Source organism: Chaetodon auriga, chromosome 14, assembly GCF_051107435.1.
Source record: "Chaetodon auriga isolate fChaAug3 chromosome 14, fChaAug3.hap1, whole genome shotgun sequence".
NCBI classification, from domain to species: Eukaryota; Metazoa; Chordata; class Actinopteri; order Chaetodontiformes; family Chaetodontidae; genus Chaetodon; species Chaetodon auriga.
This window is the reverse complement of record NC_135087.1, coordinates 16983873-17000615: the sequence shown is the minus strand read 5'-3', so window position 1 is coordinate 17000615 and position 16743 is coordinate 16983873.

The following is a 16743-nucleotide window of genomic DNA, read 5'->3' as shown; positions in this document are numbered from 1 at the left end:
GTATTTCAGTGCTTCTCAACTTTTTTGTCTGAAATAATTAAGTGGACCTTTTAACACCACTACAGATATAAAAGTTGACGTTGTTACAATCTTTTTTTACACAGTTGGTAAAGTCAGGTCTTCGGTCAAGCTTGCATTCATACCACCACCACTTGCAGTGACAGAACCTGGACACTGCAGCTGTTTATCCACTACTTTTAGCTAACAGTTTTAGCCTACTTAGGAATGACTTTTAGAAAACAGTTTAACTTCTCTGCCCGCTTGCTCGTTTTCATGTATTCTCAAAGGCAACACGTGGTGTTCAGTGAGTTACAGCTGCCTCAGGTTGGAGGCTGAAGTGAACCGTGCAGTCGTCATAGCTGGTAGGTTGCTGGCTATCCAATGAAGATCAGCATCACACCGGTTTGTAATCCTATTTGGTTGTTTATTTTCCTCCTTGGCACAAATGTGAGGAAGCATTTTTTTTTTTTTTTTTGAGTGTTTTGTTCAAATGAGTTGAATAAGTAGCCCTGGTTGTGAATCAGGGCTACACAAGACTGTGTGTTTGCCTCTTTTTGTGAATATGTTTAAGTGCATGTTTGTGCAGGCAGGCATTTGTTTCTTTAAGCTCTCTAACAAAAGCCTTTAAGACACTGCACAAGTGCATTCATTGTGATCAATTTCAGATAGACTATGACATCAACAGCTCTTTATAATTACAAACAGAAAATGGCCCCTGGCCTCAAAATCCCCACCGTAGCACCCTAGTGATGTCATAGCACCCTGACCTCTGAATCATGCTATTGAGACATTCTGAGTAAACTCGCCAAGATGTTATGAATTCTCTCTTAAGTGCAGGATTTGATACATGTAATAGCACAAACAAAACACATGTACCATACATACACACATACAACATGTGCACAAACACATCTATGTCCAGATAAGAATCTCTTTGAGACAAGTTTCAACAAGTTCAGATGAATCAGTCGCACTGGATTAAAACAAGGAGATGAAAGAGAATGGGCTGTCATAGAAGAGGAATTAGACTTTCTGTATGCAACGCCGAAAGGTTTGAAGGCGAGTCTATAAAAGGTTTCGGTCCACATCAAGAAAAATGTTTATCTTCCGTAATAGCAGTCAGCGAAGTAAAGACCGCAGTGAATTCTAATGATGCTTGAAACCAATCTCTTTGAATCCCACCTGATTCCAGGAAAATGACCCAGAGAGGGAAGAGTGCAAGATAACAGCGAATGCATCTCTCACTACAAACAGGAAAAAAAAAACAAATCTGAGGAACCAACACATTCCTTATTTTAGTTCTGGGAGTTCAGTGAGTGCACACTGGCTCCAAGCAGAGCTGGTTCTTAACTGGAAATTAATAGCAGTGCCTTCTTTGCTGTCCATAGCTATTAGTTTCAGCTGTGGGCTCACTATCATTGAGTCAAATGAGCAGCAGAGCAGCACACACACAAGTGCCAACAGTGTTCATCCCACCATTCAAGCAGTGCCAGAGAGTTTGAATGAGCAGAGAAATGCCCACTGGTGGAGGGCATCAAAACAGGCACTACTGGGGCACGAGTGAGGAAGCATAGACACATGTGCAGCACTATAAATGACTCGGGCAAAGTTCCTAAATAAGACAAAATGGTGGACGCTGAGTTAGGCACTCGGCGGTTTATTTTGGATTTCTGGGCTGATGCCATGAAAATCCAGAGAAGCTACTGTAACCGCTCACCTCGTTTCGTAGTGTCACTCCCGGTCAACAGAGCGAGCAGGAGAGTGTGTGGAGTTACAGCTGAGAGCGAAATGACTATAAACTGTTAGCGTAAAAATAGCAAGTCAATAAACATAAAGAAGCTCATCATGTAAATGCCTTAAACTGACCAATACTAGTGTATTAAACAGTGAAGGGGATTCCCACACGAAAATACCTCGTTTCCAACAAACTGCCCACATCAACAAACAAACATTGTTTTCCATTTACTGCAGAGGGTGTGATTGCCAGAGGAGGACATGTTCACGGCTGAACGTACACTGCCAGATGAATTTTCCCTGAACAGTGGATAAGCTGATCAGCTGTTTACATGAACACCCTTTTCTGATTTCACTTCATGTTGAGCCTCCTGTGGCGACTGGACTGTCTCAGAAATTCCAAGACATGTAGGAGTTTTCCTTGTAGCTCTGGTTTGGTCTCCAGCTCCTGAGGGAAATATCAGCCTCTTTAGCTGCCAAACGCTCACTGAAATGCATCAGCTGCTAAAGCTGAGCATGTGCTGGTTTGATACTGTAGTTTGATTGTACACGTGTGCTGCTTCACGGAGCGTGTTCTCTCAAATGCCCAAGACAAATCTCTCCTAAGGGAAACAATAAAGGCTAATCTAATCTAATCTAATCCAATCTACTCTAATACAATCTAATCTAATCTAATTTAGGCTTTTTATTTCATGGTGGGTTCTTAGAGCTTTTCTGCTGAGCTGACAGTTGCCTCCTGCAGTGAATCAAGCCAATAAAGCTGCGAACTTTTAAACCAAAACAATGAGCTGAAAGACTTCACAAAGACAGCTTGGAGGTGGGTGATAATTTCCTGGGGGGTGGTCACTATAAGCTGCACCTCTCACACTACACAAAGTGCTCTGGTCCAGTTTTAATATGAAAATACTGACTTTTTCTAAGATGAACAGATTCGTACAGAGCACCTCCATGACAGCTTTATGAGATTATAATGATCATGACAATTTCTCAGGTCCTGTTGAAGACTTTGTTTGCCATGACTTAGTCATCAAAGTGTGCCTGTCATCAAAGCCTATTGAAGCGTTTGATCCTTGACTAGTCACTGCAGTCTTAATTGTAGTGAATTCTCTTGAGCGACAAATGGGAATTCCAAATTCACGTGACCTCCATTCCAGTCTGACATGCAGCATTCCCAGTTGTCTTTATGGAAAATAAAGGAGAGCTGGCAGACAATACGCCTTTACTCTGAGGTCAGCGCCAACTCGTCACATCGGCCGCACACATTTATGGCATCTAAACCATCGGCACAATGCTACTGATTACCCGGCATCCAATTCCACAGTGTCTTCTAATATGAAAGGGTGGCCTAATACCCAGCAAGGTCCCAGTCAAGGCCTGAGCCTAAATTTAAAGCGGGACCCCAGATCTATCCCACGGTTTGGTCAAGTCCAGCTGTCACGTATATGAGTATTTATAGGCCCCAACGACACACGTGCCTCCATTCCAAAGTGAAAAAAGGGGCTGTAAAATTCTAGCTGTAGTCAGCAAGTTAGTGAGTACCATTGATGTTCACTATATGACTTTTGTCTTTGGTCCGAATTTCCATTTACTCAAAGCATTTCATACACAAGAATAGTGTTCATCAATAGCCATGCTGGAAAGTCTGCTGTAACACAGGTCAGTTTAACTTCATATTATCAGTGATGAACGCTCTGCTTATGAATTTAAACAGTTTACATAATGATTAAATAGAAGATTAATCAGCAGAAGTTTTGAAAATTGAAATGTTTCAGTTGTTTAATTGACCAAAAATTGCTAATACTCTCTAGTTTCAGCTTCTCAAAAGTGAAGAACAGCTGTGTTTTTGTCTTTTATAGTGGCTCAAGTTGAATGTCTTTGGGTTTTGGACTGTCAGGAGCATTTAGCATTAAAAAGTCATTCACTGATCATCAAAAAAGTTGCACTGAAGTAGCTTTTGTGGTACTTTGTAAGATTTCAGTGGTACAAAAGATGGGTGAATGTTAATTTTGGCATATAATCTGAATTTATATCATGCCTGTGTGTATATTCCACTTACAGAGCTATAAAATACAAGCAGCAACATTAGCATTGGCATGATTAGCAGAAATGGAAACTGTTAGCACGACAGGGTCTGGTAGCCCTAATCCAAGCTCTACAGTAGTTACACGAATATAGTATGTCATTTATTTCTTTTATTTCCTGAAAGGAGGCCATAATACTGCAGAACATTGTGCTGGTCTGTGATACTGTAATAGAGAGGAAAAGCGAGGAAGGGGAGAGGTCTGGTGATAAAACTCTGACTTGTAGCCAAATTCATTTGCCAGAGATGAGGGATGAGGAGAGCAGCTGCAAATAATGTAACAACATGCTATAGGATAAATGATTTTTTTGATGCAGTGAGTTTGATATATTCACACCACAGACCCGACGTGACTAAGTAAGGAGAGGGGAATGTTCTTTGCATGCAAGCGTTTGGCAACTTGTTCTGCCAGAGGACACTGATAAAATGCAGCACGCTTGAGAAGCTCTTCCGTCCTGACAAGAAAAACACAGGCGCTCGCCAAGATTTGAGAATTTCAATCAAAACTGTAGCCGTGGATGAGATTCGATGCTACAAGTCAATCCGTCTAATATTGAAAGTTTTGTGAGCGCTTTTTTTTCCCCATGCAAGGGTACAAAGCTGCGGCCTGTTCCAGGAGTTTGACGGGCGGCGTGTTCCAGCCTGGTTGGTCAGTGACCTCTGGGATCAGATTTTACATAACAGCCATGTTCAAGAGGCGTAGACAGAGATGGATGACGAGATTTTTCTGCTCAGATAGCAACACTGACTCAGACGTGCGCACATTCCCATAAGATTCCACTTTTCAGGAGCATTTTTCAAGTAACACCAAATTGGAATGTTGAAGAGGCCTCACGGACAAAATTTCATCATTTACAGCTTGTCTTCCTGTGATCATCTATTAATACCTCATAGCAACAATAACTCTAATGTCGGCAGGCCGTACTGGAGCAAAATGTCAGCGGTGGGTTTCATCGGTGGGTTTTATAGCATTCCCCTGATGTCACATTAACCTGAGCCTCTCACTGGAGTACATTCAGCAGTTAAGGTTACACTAACAAGCAAACGGAGAAGAATGTAGGTACCTCTCCACATGTTAAGTTCTCACATTTATGCTTCACAAACAGGTCAGCAGAGGTAGTTCCTGAATCAGTCACTTATAAATGATGACATATTTATGATGTTTATGATGTTGCGCTGGTGGCAGTTCGTTAAATATTCACTCTGAGTTTTTTATGAACTTGTGATAGCAAATCTTTACGTGCTGAAACATCCATAATGAATATTGATGTGTGTGGGAGCCTTTGATGCATATTGTCTTCAGTCACACAACATGCCAACCCCTCTGTTCTTAAGCAACGTACTGACTCCAAGCATATGTATGCGTGCAGCTGCTGGAAGACATGATTCACCTCCATCTCTCATTATTAGTTTAATATACACAATGGGAAAAATGAACACATCTGTTCTTTAGAGTTAAACATGCAGCCTCAATATGCAGAGCAATTTCCATAACAGCAGCATTTATTCAATCTGTTGAGTGTCTGTAAACCAAAACCAACTTATCAGCCACCAGATTCTTCCAGACCAATGGCATGAGTGGATATCGTCTTTATGCCATGAAGATCAAGGAAGAGATCGAGTTCTAGCTGGTCTATGAATAGAAACAGCAAGACAACATAGGGATGAAGCTATGGATGAAGATATGGCACAATGTCATGGAGTCAGCCATTTGAAGTCTCATAAATGCCTACCCAGTCTTTCCACAGGTTTAATTTTCTGTCTTGGCTGCTGCTCCCACATTCTCTCAGAGGAAGGAACTAATCAGTTTTTCTGACTACCAGCTTTTGCAGTCCATAGAAATGTTGGCCAGTGCTGATGTTTTCATCAATTAAATGCATTTTGTTGTCCTGGCACTCTGTCTTGCCAGTGCCACACCTGTATTGGAGGCATTTAATTGCATTTGCGGTTCATAAATCAGAAGCTTTGTCACTGCAGGTGCACTGGCACCTCTGCACTGTTACAGCCCTGAGAGTTAACAGGGTTTTTGGATGTTAAATTGTCACTTTGTGGTTGGTGTAATTTAATGTGACTGGCAGGCCATGCCCGCAGACTGTATATAAAAATATTTATATACAAACTAGGGGCACTCCTCAATCTCATTTTCTTATTGGCTGGTAGAGATAGAGGTCATAATAAAATCTTTTGGCAGTAAGCATCATCAATTAAACCAGATTTTATTTGTATTTTTCTTTTCATTCCCACGTTTCAGTTTGTTGCTCCCTGTGTGTTCAGAGAATGTTCTGCTGGTGACCGAGAAATGAATTTTAAATGAAATAAAACTCTGATATCTAAGTTAATTGAGACGGGACTCTCTTCCCTGATGAAACTGAGTGTAAAGTTTCGTTCCTCAATATTTTTCTATCAACACTGAATCGAATCATTACATATGTTGTAAAAGAGCTGCTTTTAGTGCTGAGCCAACAGAGAATCGTCATATTGCGCTGCATGCATTTGAGGTTGTCATAGCAGAAAGAAGAAATAGACTGAAAGATCTCTATAACTACTGGATGGATTGCCATGAAATTTTGTGCACATGTTCATGCCCACCCAAGGATGAAGCCCTTTATAGTGTCATTGTGAGGGTTAGGGTTAGGGTTAAGGTGACCAAAGCACTGGAGATGTGTTTGTCACTACCTGACAAGTTCAAAAAAATAGAGAGCTGTAAGGTTGAAATATGTCGGTGATTGTTTGTTTTGGAACTCAGCTCGTAAACATGTCACATTCTGGTGTGCTTGGAATGATAATGAAATATTTGGTTGACCAAATTTTTCACCACCACTACCTATTTCAGTTTTGTAGGTGAGTATTTGGATTGTGTTGCGTTGCCATCATGACGGTGCTCTTTTGTCTGTTGTTTACCTTTTTCTTCGAGAAACAAAACAACTAGTCATCATAAAAACAATGAATGCATTGTTGCAGGTGGGACAAAAATAGAGTCGAGAATCAAATGCCAGTGGGTTGAAGAACTCTGTCTCACTAACAGTGTGAAATTGCAGAGTGATATTTGGTCTTCAGCACTAAGGGACAATCAACCACAGAGAGCGGTCGTCCTTATCTCGGTGCTCTCGGTAAACACTGCTGGTTTTTTCCCTCTACGTCGGTGACATCACTGGACAGATGAGACTTTAGGGTGGTTGTCCTCATCACGCTCCAGTTCACTGGAAGAGTCAGAGTTAAGTCACTTCCCCTCAACAAACATGGATAAGAGAAGAAAAGCATGGGATGTGTAGAGAGGGTGGGAATATGGTCAACTCTTTGCCTTCTGTGGAATTTCAAATGTCTCATACATCAAACCAAAGTACGTTCTCCCTGCTGAGAAAGATGCAGTGGCGCAATGTGTGATTTATGTGCTAAAATATCCCCATACATGGACAAAAACAGGGAAAATAATAGCTACAGCCTATTAAGCGCTGATGAACCTGAAACATTCGTAGCACTCGGGTTATTCCTACTGTATGTGCACTTGATGAATGACCTCACTGGTTCTAATATTATTACACGTCAAAAACCAGTCAGCAACCAACCTACTGTGCCGTCTTGCTCACTGCATATCAAATGATCTCAAGAAGAACTTGGGTTGCTAAGGAGTTGAAGGACTTATTTTTAAACCAAGGTAACATGAGTTATAAGTACCACTGTTCTGTGAAATATCCAAATGTGTCTAAGCTGCATTTTTGGAATTCAAGACCAGAGGCCCTTATACGACTGGAGCTGTGCATGTGTCAGTGACAGCTGCTGTTGAGGCCCACCAGACGTATGGGGAAGACACCAACTACTGGCAGCAATGAGCTCCTCCTCCTGCTGCACTGTGTTTGCTTTCATGCACACAGACCTATCCTCAAATGAATTAGCCTATATGAATACACAGACACGCACGCACAACACACAAGCACATGAATGGCAAGGAAGGAATGGGGTCACCGAGTTGACAGTGTGCAGGAGATCGTAAAGTTGTCAAAGAATACTGAAAGTAAGCCATTTGAAAGAGGCACAACTGTTCTTCAGCACATAGTGTCTTGTTCTTGCAACCTTACTCATTCAAATTTTCTCGTTCAAATCATTTTATTGGCTATTCATCTTCTTCTTCCTTCAGTAAGAAGCAGTTTCCGTGTGTTAACCAGCAGGCACTTGATGTAAAAACACAGCATTGCCTCTGATCTTGTCCACGTTCGAAACATTCCTTGAGTGCCTCTCAGCTAAGCTAACGCCACATCTCACAGCTAGATTACAGTATGTCACCTTCCTCATGAGTAACTCAAGTGACATAGAGCTATAGTAATGTCATGAGGTAGGCTGGTAACACATTTAGTGCATCTCAAATCAGTGCTGCTTTGGCAAGCACCCAAGCTTATCCAGCTTGGTTTCAGTTTAAACAGGCAGCACATTATTGATTTACAGTAAGACTGACTCATTTACAGCACTCAACTGATAACTGCCCCTTCAACATTCACATATCTGCCTTTCCTGAGTGGTCATTTGGCTGATTGAGCTCCGCAGACCTTGCATTCGCAGAGCTCGAGAGGATGAGCTTAGATAAAGCTGGAACAAGCACAACAATGTTAATGAGTTATATCTCCCCACTCGTTCTCTTTGTCTTGTTTCAGTGGTGATATCACTGAGTGCACAGAGGCCACATCGGCTGGAGAGGGTGGGAGGCACGGGAGAGAGGAAGGGTGAGGTTGCACAGAGCCCCTGGACACTGACAGAAAGGATCTTTGACAGCAGCGTATGCCACACCTGCGTTACATTCCCACGCTGAGGGTGAGACACATTTCATATTTTCTTTTGGGTTTATGGAGGCAAGGAGATGCACGCCTTGACAAATGGACAGCGGCGGGCAGGAGCCATGTGTCTCCTCTGAACGGCCGATGACTTCATGCCGATGAAATGGAATTCATTTTGGCGTCATTACACTCCATAAATATTCAGGATGAAAGATGTCATCCTGCTGCAGCTCGTGAAGGCCTCAGACGCCTCTTAATGTGAAGCAGTGGTGTGTGTATTTGTGCGTTGTGTGTGTACAGTAAGGGCAGTAGTGAGAGCTACATGGTGCTGCAGAGGTGTTGGAGTTGGCGGCTGTGGGAGAAGTTGCATGTATGTAGTTCTCTATGATGGATGACTTCTCTTTCTCCTACATTCTCAAAATCTCAGCGCACCATCATCCCCTGTTGTCTGGTGAAGTTGTGGGCTTCTCCCACATGCAAAGCACAAAAGCCCTCACACTAAATGGTCTCATTCATACAGCAATATAAGATGTATTTCACTGAGAAATGGTTGATTCATGACTCTCTTTTCTGTATGTATTGTCACAATGCCAAATCTGCATCGCCATTAACAGCACCAAGAGACGTCCCTTGTCTTCTGAAGGGTGAGTAATTAATGCAACATGTGGACATCTACGTCATTTGAATGTATAAAAAGTGAGCTGAATTAAGTGTGAACTTGTGGGAAGAGTCGTTTCATTCATATTGTGCAGAGCAGTTCTAACCACAGCTCAGATGAAGCAGAGAGGGTGCATTTCTGTCAAATAATGCCTTTTATTGGCCTCATAAATTGATGACAGCTACGCAGAAGCACCATGAGCCATTTCCTGAATATTAGACTGAAAGCAAAACAGCTGATAAGCTCTACTTTTCCAGAGGCGCATGGTTGTCTATGGCCGCTCTATGATGGAGAACAAGAATACTTTAAGGAGAAACTGACTTACCTGCTGTTGTGTTTTCCCCAGATTTAAGCACTTAGTAGTCACACCGAGAGTAATCCAGTCAAGTATCCACTAATATCCTCTGGCTTGTGTGGTCCACTTCTGGTGTCTGCTTGTGCTGGCTACTGAGCTGTGCCAAGAGCCATCTCGAGCTCTGCTCTCTCTCTCTCTCTCTCCTTTCAGTTCTTCAGGTCAGAGTGGGAATGGTAGTGAGCAATAACAGAGCACTGTAACTTCCCTCTCTCTCACCCTCCCTCCCTCTTTCACTCCCACAGCCTATCCAGTTCTGCTCCGCATAGCAGTCTAACACACACCTCTCACTTTCTTTCCCTCCTATCATTTTGAGAAGTCAGTTGAAGAGTGTGTGAGAATAAAGGGGGAGGGAAGGGGGTTGGAGGTGGGCAGGCATTATTTTACTCCCTTTTAGCGGTTGAAAGGGGCCGTTGCCCAGTGAGGAGAGAGGCAGAGGTGCGTTGTGATGTCCTGTCACAGAGCCAGATCTTCTCACTCAGCAACATCCTCCATTGTCCTTCTCAACACTTTTTGACTTGGGTCACCGAGGCTAAAAGTAAAGTTCTATATTTAACTCATCCACTCTTGCCAACACGGGCACTGTTAGCAGCTGAGGCTAGCTGAATGCTAGATGTTTTGGCTGGCTAGTTAGAGAGCTAACTCTCCCCGCTGACCCTTGGTGACAGCTGAACCATGCCATTCTCTCATGCTGGGAAAGTCCAGTGACAGCAACCACCCAAGCCCCAACAGAGCTCCAAAGAACCAACATTTGCTGACTTAGGAGGGCTGAGTGAGGCCAAACTCTCCAGGACTTTGGCAGCTAGACTGCCTTTTTGGCCCTGCTTGCAGAAAACAAGGCCAGCGAGCTAAATCTGAGGTACAGTAATTGTGCTGTGCATCAGTGGGAATAGTTAACTTTGCTGCCAGGGTACTGTTGGGTTAGACATGCATAAAAGCAATAGAAAGTAAACACACCAAAACTTGGTTAACCTACTTTTTTATTTGTAGGGTAGAGTTTACACACCTTTCAAAGTCAACATCAATCAACAATATGTTGTCATCTTGTAGGCTGTAGCACCAGATAAACTTAGATGAATGGCCATTTAAAGAAATGCCATGCAGACTAGTTGGAAAACATTATGGAAAACATTGTATTAAAAAGGCCTGGCCACATGTTGAAATATCAAAATTCTGCAGCAAAATCCAGTAATTTAAATTAAATAAGGGGATTCACTCGCAGGAGCAAATAAATCCATGCACATTTTTTGTGTCAATTTAATATTTGATGAACTTTGACTTGCAACTATGCATCGCTAACCATAAGCATGCATCTCGACAATGCTGACCTTCACTGCAAAAGCTCAGCTCCCAAAAACAAGGGAAAAAAATCTTTAAAGGCACGGAAATATTCAAAATTTCACAAAGTAGACAAGTACATTTGTCTGGACACAAAGAAATTCTCACTTTGACGGAAAAAGTCTCAGAAACTATAATATCTTATTATGATACTCAAGGAAAAAAAGCTTGAAACAAGTGAAATGCTCTGACATGAAATCGGCCTAGTAAGAAGATATACCGTATCAGACAAACAAGAAGCACATATTGCCTAAGAAGATTAAGTTACGTCATCTTACTTAGATTTTGTCTTTTGCAGTGTCGGACGGACTGGACAGTCAGCTGTGCAGCACCGTCCTCTTCCATTAAACCCTCCTCTGTATGTATAAACTGCTCCAGAAAAGAAAGAATGGTTGCAGACAGTTATGAGACAGGAGTTGATGGTACAAAGACGTGTTTTGAATAAACTGGGAAGTAATGGGGCATCCATTAGCTAATGAACTGAGCTCGGAAACTATTTCCCCCCCTGCAGTAGCTCTTTATTGAATGAAGTGTTCTACAGGACTAAGTACAAAATGCCAGGCTGAAGCAAACAACCCAGTGCAGAGGAAATAGAAAGCGGCTCCGAGAGATACTGTGACTGACTGTTAGCAGTTAGCTCGCCACCTACCATAGTTTACCACATAGCCCTGCAAGTCTTCCCTATATCGTGAAGCTTCTAGAAACACATATTTCACAGATGAATTTGCTTTCTGTTGTGACCAGGCTGTAGTTACGGCAAGTGTCTATTACATTACATTTTTTTAACAATCCAGCCCTTCCATCAAGCGACTTACCCAATATTTTTATATTAACAATGCATCAAATGACAATGTGAAAGAGGTCACTCATAAGCCCACAGCATCTACCCTATTTGTTCGCTCTCACCACTGTCAGCAGGCAGCTGTTTTTGCCCCCAAGTGGCCAAAAAAAGTTATTGCAGGTTTAAAGGAGGACATAAGACCACTGAATGGGACTTTTAATCATGCGTGGCCTCCTTTTCCTGCTTCTTCCTGCAGGACAGGTCTTAAAAAGCTGTATGCTTCCGATATTGTGTTGAGATCAGCGTTAATGCCAAAAAAGCGATGCAATTACAAGCTAATGTAAAGAGGACAGAAATGTGGCAGTTTCGTGAATTCAACGTAGAAATGACATTCATCCGTTTTAAACATGAATTAGTATATGATAGAGATAAATGTAGAGCATAAAAATAATCACATGCTCAGGCTAAAATGATTCTCCACTTCTTTATCAACACAGAAAAGACCCGTGCAACAGTTTCCAAGGGTGAGCTTCACTGCACAAATCGTTGCTGCAATGTGATTGGTTGTTTTTGTTTCCTGACTATTTTCATATCTGGCCACAGTGACAGGGCTAAACAGCTACTGGAGCAATCTGTTTCTCTCCTGACCCCATTTTCTGTTACTGGTGAATGTTTAACTTGTTTGTAGCTTGTGATCATTACTAACTGATTGTTGTTTAGCCCTAAATTACTGGGTAGTTGAATGATTTTTGTGATGCGCTCCCTTCATGAGGAATGAAGGGAGCGCTTAGATTTTTCATTTATGTAAATGGAAGTCTTGTCAGGTCATCAGTGGGAAGCGCACAGTGACCACAATGACACTCATCTCTAGGTGGAAACCAAAGCAAACAAAAGACACAGCAGCTAACCAAAAGATAAACTCACTGAGGAATTATGTCAGATGGACACAGACCCATTCACTCCCTCTCTGTCAGCTCTTCTGTGTTGCAATGTAGATCTGACCCAACAGCGGTTTTGTCCACACGTAACCACTGCTGGATTATGTGGGTGTGGGGCTGATGTAATGTTTTGTTCAATGAAATGAAAACACTTTTCAGCAGACACATAGACAATAGACAAATGAACAGACAGAAACACGCAGTGGACAGACACATGCACACTCCCAATCACCACTGGAGATACAAGGTCACCTGCTCATGAGCAGCCTCAAAGACATTTTCTGCCTTTTTCTTATGCAGTATGCGACACTCGGACCAAAGATAAACTGAAAAGAAACACAAAGCACATTTGTTTGACAGACGCCTTCCTCCCCACATATGAAGTCATCCCCCCACATGTGGTATCGAAGAGGAAGATCTATCCAAACTGAGGTCATGAGAAGTGTATTTTGATGGGATGCCATGATTCCCACACCCAAAATGAAGTCATGTGGTGGGATTCAGTGAGGAAGAGGTTTGTTATGATTTCACTCTGTATACATAATGCCCACAGGACGGTGGTCCTGTCTGGGTGCATTGGGGCTGTGGTTCTGATGAATCATAGTATAAATGTGGGCCGGTTGAAGTAGCTGCCATTCCCACATTTATATGATGTGATCAGAATGAATAGCACTCTGATTTAATTAATGCAAGATGGGTGATAAAATGTTGTTGAGAGACGTGAGCTCTGTCATCCAGCTGCAAGGAAGCTTCAGCGTTTATCTTTTGTCAAAGGAAACATGGGCAAAGAAGGCAACATGGTGTCAGGCCAATTGATTTCTAATGCCATAAACCAGACAAATGATGATGTAACTGACATCACCTTTGCCTTTTTATTATCTACAAGAATACACACACACACACGTTCACTTTTAGACCTTGATTTTTCACACAGGTTTCTCAGCGCTTCCTTGTCATCACTCACCCCCCCCCCCCACAGCATCGTAATGACTGTGGTCCTGTCCGTCAGTCGTGTCTGTCGTCAAAACACTGCTGCAACATTAGCAGCCCTCTAGTGTGTTTCCACCTCTTCTGAGCAGACATCACCTCAGCTCTCCCGGGTCATTTTCAGTTTTGGGCGAGCTGACAGATGCTAATTGCTGTCCAAGCAGAGAGAGATTAGACTGGGCCCAGACAACAGGGAACACAGCGTTCCTGGCCCGAGGCCACTAAGGGACAGAAGAGGTTTTTAGCAAAAGGTATGGAGGCCAAAGAAAAATGATGAAGAAAAAGTCGGGGATGTCATGCATATGCTTGTGGCCACCTGTGCGCAGTGCATCATTTTAAAGGCACACTTTGACATTTTGGGAAGTGTCGAGACATTTTTAGGAACTGTTGCTCTTACCTGAAAAAAAATAACCCTCACCCTGATCCCGACCCTAACACTGCTGTCTGTATGTCAGCCAGCTAGCTTTCTAAGATTGGCTCATGTGATAGCATAGGAAAGGTAATACTGTGCGACATGATGCAACTGTGACAAACTGTGCAAAAGACTCATCCAGAGCAGTCACACCACAGCAACAAGACCAGGTTTGGATGCTATATTCTCACATGACAGGGGACATAGGGAAGATATGAAGTAGACCCAGCAGCCAGCTAGCTTAATTTAGCATAAAGACTGGAGGCCCCCCACAAACATGATATATCACATCATAGTTGCTGTTCTGTTTTGTTTTTATTTTGCTCCACACTACACAATAAGAAACATCAGTGCCAGACTTGGAGTCATATAACACACAGGCACCACAGAACAGCAAATGTTTTATGGTAAATTGTCCTAAAAAGGCAGACAAATCTAAGAGTACCACAAAAATACCACAACACTTGTATCACAGGAATACAGTGACGACCACAGGAATTTCAGTGTTGAAGTACCACAGCTTCTTTCATGTGGTTCTGTACCATAGGATTTTTTTCTAAGGTTGACAGACTCCTACAGTTAATTAGGGTTTTGGATTTTCCAATTACAACACAGTAATAGTGTCCTGTCCAAAATGATAAATGTACATAATTTTGTGTTTATAAAAGGAAACAAAATGATGTCACTGAACACTTTAACTCAAACTGCTCTAAAAAAGCACTTCTTGCATTGTCTTCTTGAGCCAGATTCAGGAGATTAGTGTCCATATTACTGTTTCCTTGTATTTGATGAGGACAAAAAAAAAACTTCTTTAAAAATCTTATTTTACCAGTTTTACAATTACTGTTTATTCAGTGGAATACAATATTGCCATAGTAAACACTTGAACCAAGTAACCCAAATGGATATTCATAATAGTATACATCTGGTTTCACTTTCTGGGCTGTTAACCCTTTTGAACTTGTTACAGCATCCATAACACATCCAGCATAATAATAATAGTGGCTCAACTTATCGTCAGAGCAGATTATTGTTGAATTTACTGTAGACATCTCATTTCTTGTGGTTTCTGCGTTTATTGATGTTAGTCTGTTCATCTAAATTGGATTGGAAATTATATACTCCTTAGTATTTCAGTCTTTGTTTTTCTCCTGATGTTTGGGATAAAGAGATGACTTACCATCTCAGAAATGTTAATGACTTATGTTTCATTTCCTGTTTTTGCTCATCACACACTACAGACCTGCTTGAAGGAAGTGACTCTCTTACGCCATCCTGTGTTCAGATGGTAACATGGTTTTGTTTCCCCGAGAAGCTAAGCCAAGCCTTCCCGTTTTCACATTCTATCATTTTATTATCATGCATGAGCCATGTTAAAGGAGCTCCTGTGGGTGCTGTCCTGTCTTTTTCAAAGGATGTGGCCCCGGCTCCTGTCGCTCCAGAGGTCATAGCTTTGGCCGTAGCTGGAATAACAGCAGGCTGTGCTGCAGGTGTGGTTTCAGGTGTGGAGGAGTAGTGGCAGCAGGAGGTGTCGTGGCTGGTTTGCTGTCATCAGGTAAAAGTCATGTTCTGTATTAATGGTGTGATGATCATGGCTGGAATGATAATCAAAGGGGCATTATTTGTTAGCCTGTTCAATTAAAGACAATGCTGACATGACTAAACTATCATTGGGATGTACGATCACTCAGAGCCCCAGCTGATGAAGCTATCCAAGATTCTCTAGACTGCATCAATAACTTGTTTTTATTGCTATGTTTTGCACTAATTTAATAAACTGTCAAGAGGGTGACTTTGCAGAAACACTCTCTCTCCACAGCAGCAGACCCAGCATGACCCCCCCACCTCGCCACCAACAGTGTTTTTTTTTCTCTCCTCTTTAGGGTTTGAAGCACACAACCGAGGTCAGCCAGAGCAGGACACAGAGCTGCCACTCATCCACTGAACCCTGCAGGGGAAGAGTATTTCCATCTCGAGCTGACATCCACGACCCAGCATGGGTCGTGAGCAGAGCCAGGAGACCACAGAGCCATGTTCCAAACAACAGCTGTGCATCATCCAGCAGGACAAAACACTTAGACAATGAATTTCTGCCCTGCAGTGGACTATAGACATGCTAACTGCTAATCACTTTAAGATGAGAGGTTTTGATTAGTTCAACACTATGGAGATGTCAAAAGCTGGATTTATAGCCCAATAATGACACATGGGATATTGTGTATTTACAAGCCCGAGTGGGCTTCAGGCCTAATAATGACCTTGTCTCTTTCCTCTCATTAATGTGTCCATTATATAATATTAATTAACAGCTGTATTATTGTTCATTTTGTCCATGTAATCTGCATAATTTACAATGTAGCTCTTTTCAGAAGAAGTCAGCTCTCTTCAAGTCGTTTTTTTTCACATTGATACATTAATGTTGCATTAACAAAGAAAACATCACAAGAATAAATAATGGTACTATGATTTGTTATTCAAAGACAACATGACTAAAACTACTAACAATACTGCCTTCTGTAGTTGTTACTGCAAAAAAAAAATGCTGCACATCATCAGGGAATTGTCGCCCTCCTTTGGTTATGACATATCCTTACACAAACAATGAACAGCTTTTCAAGGGCAACAGAAACTCCCACCTTCTTCCGTGTGATTCGTCCATTTTCCCATTCTCACACGCTGATTGGATACTCAGACACC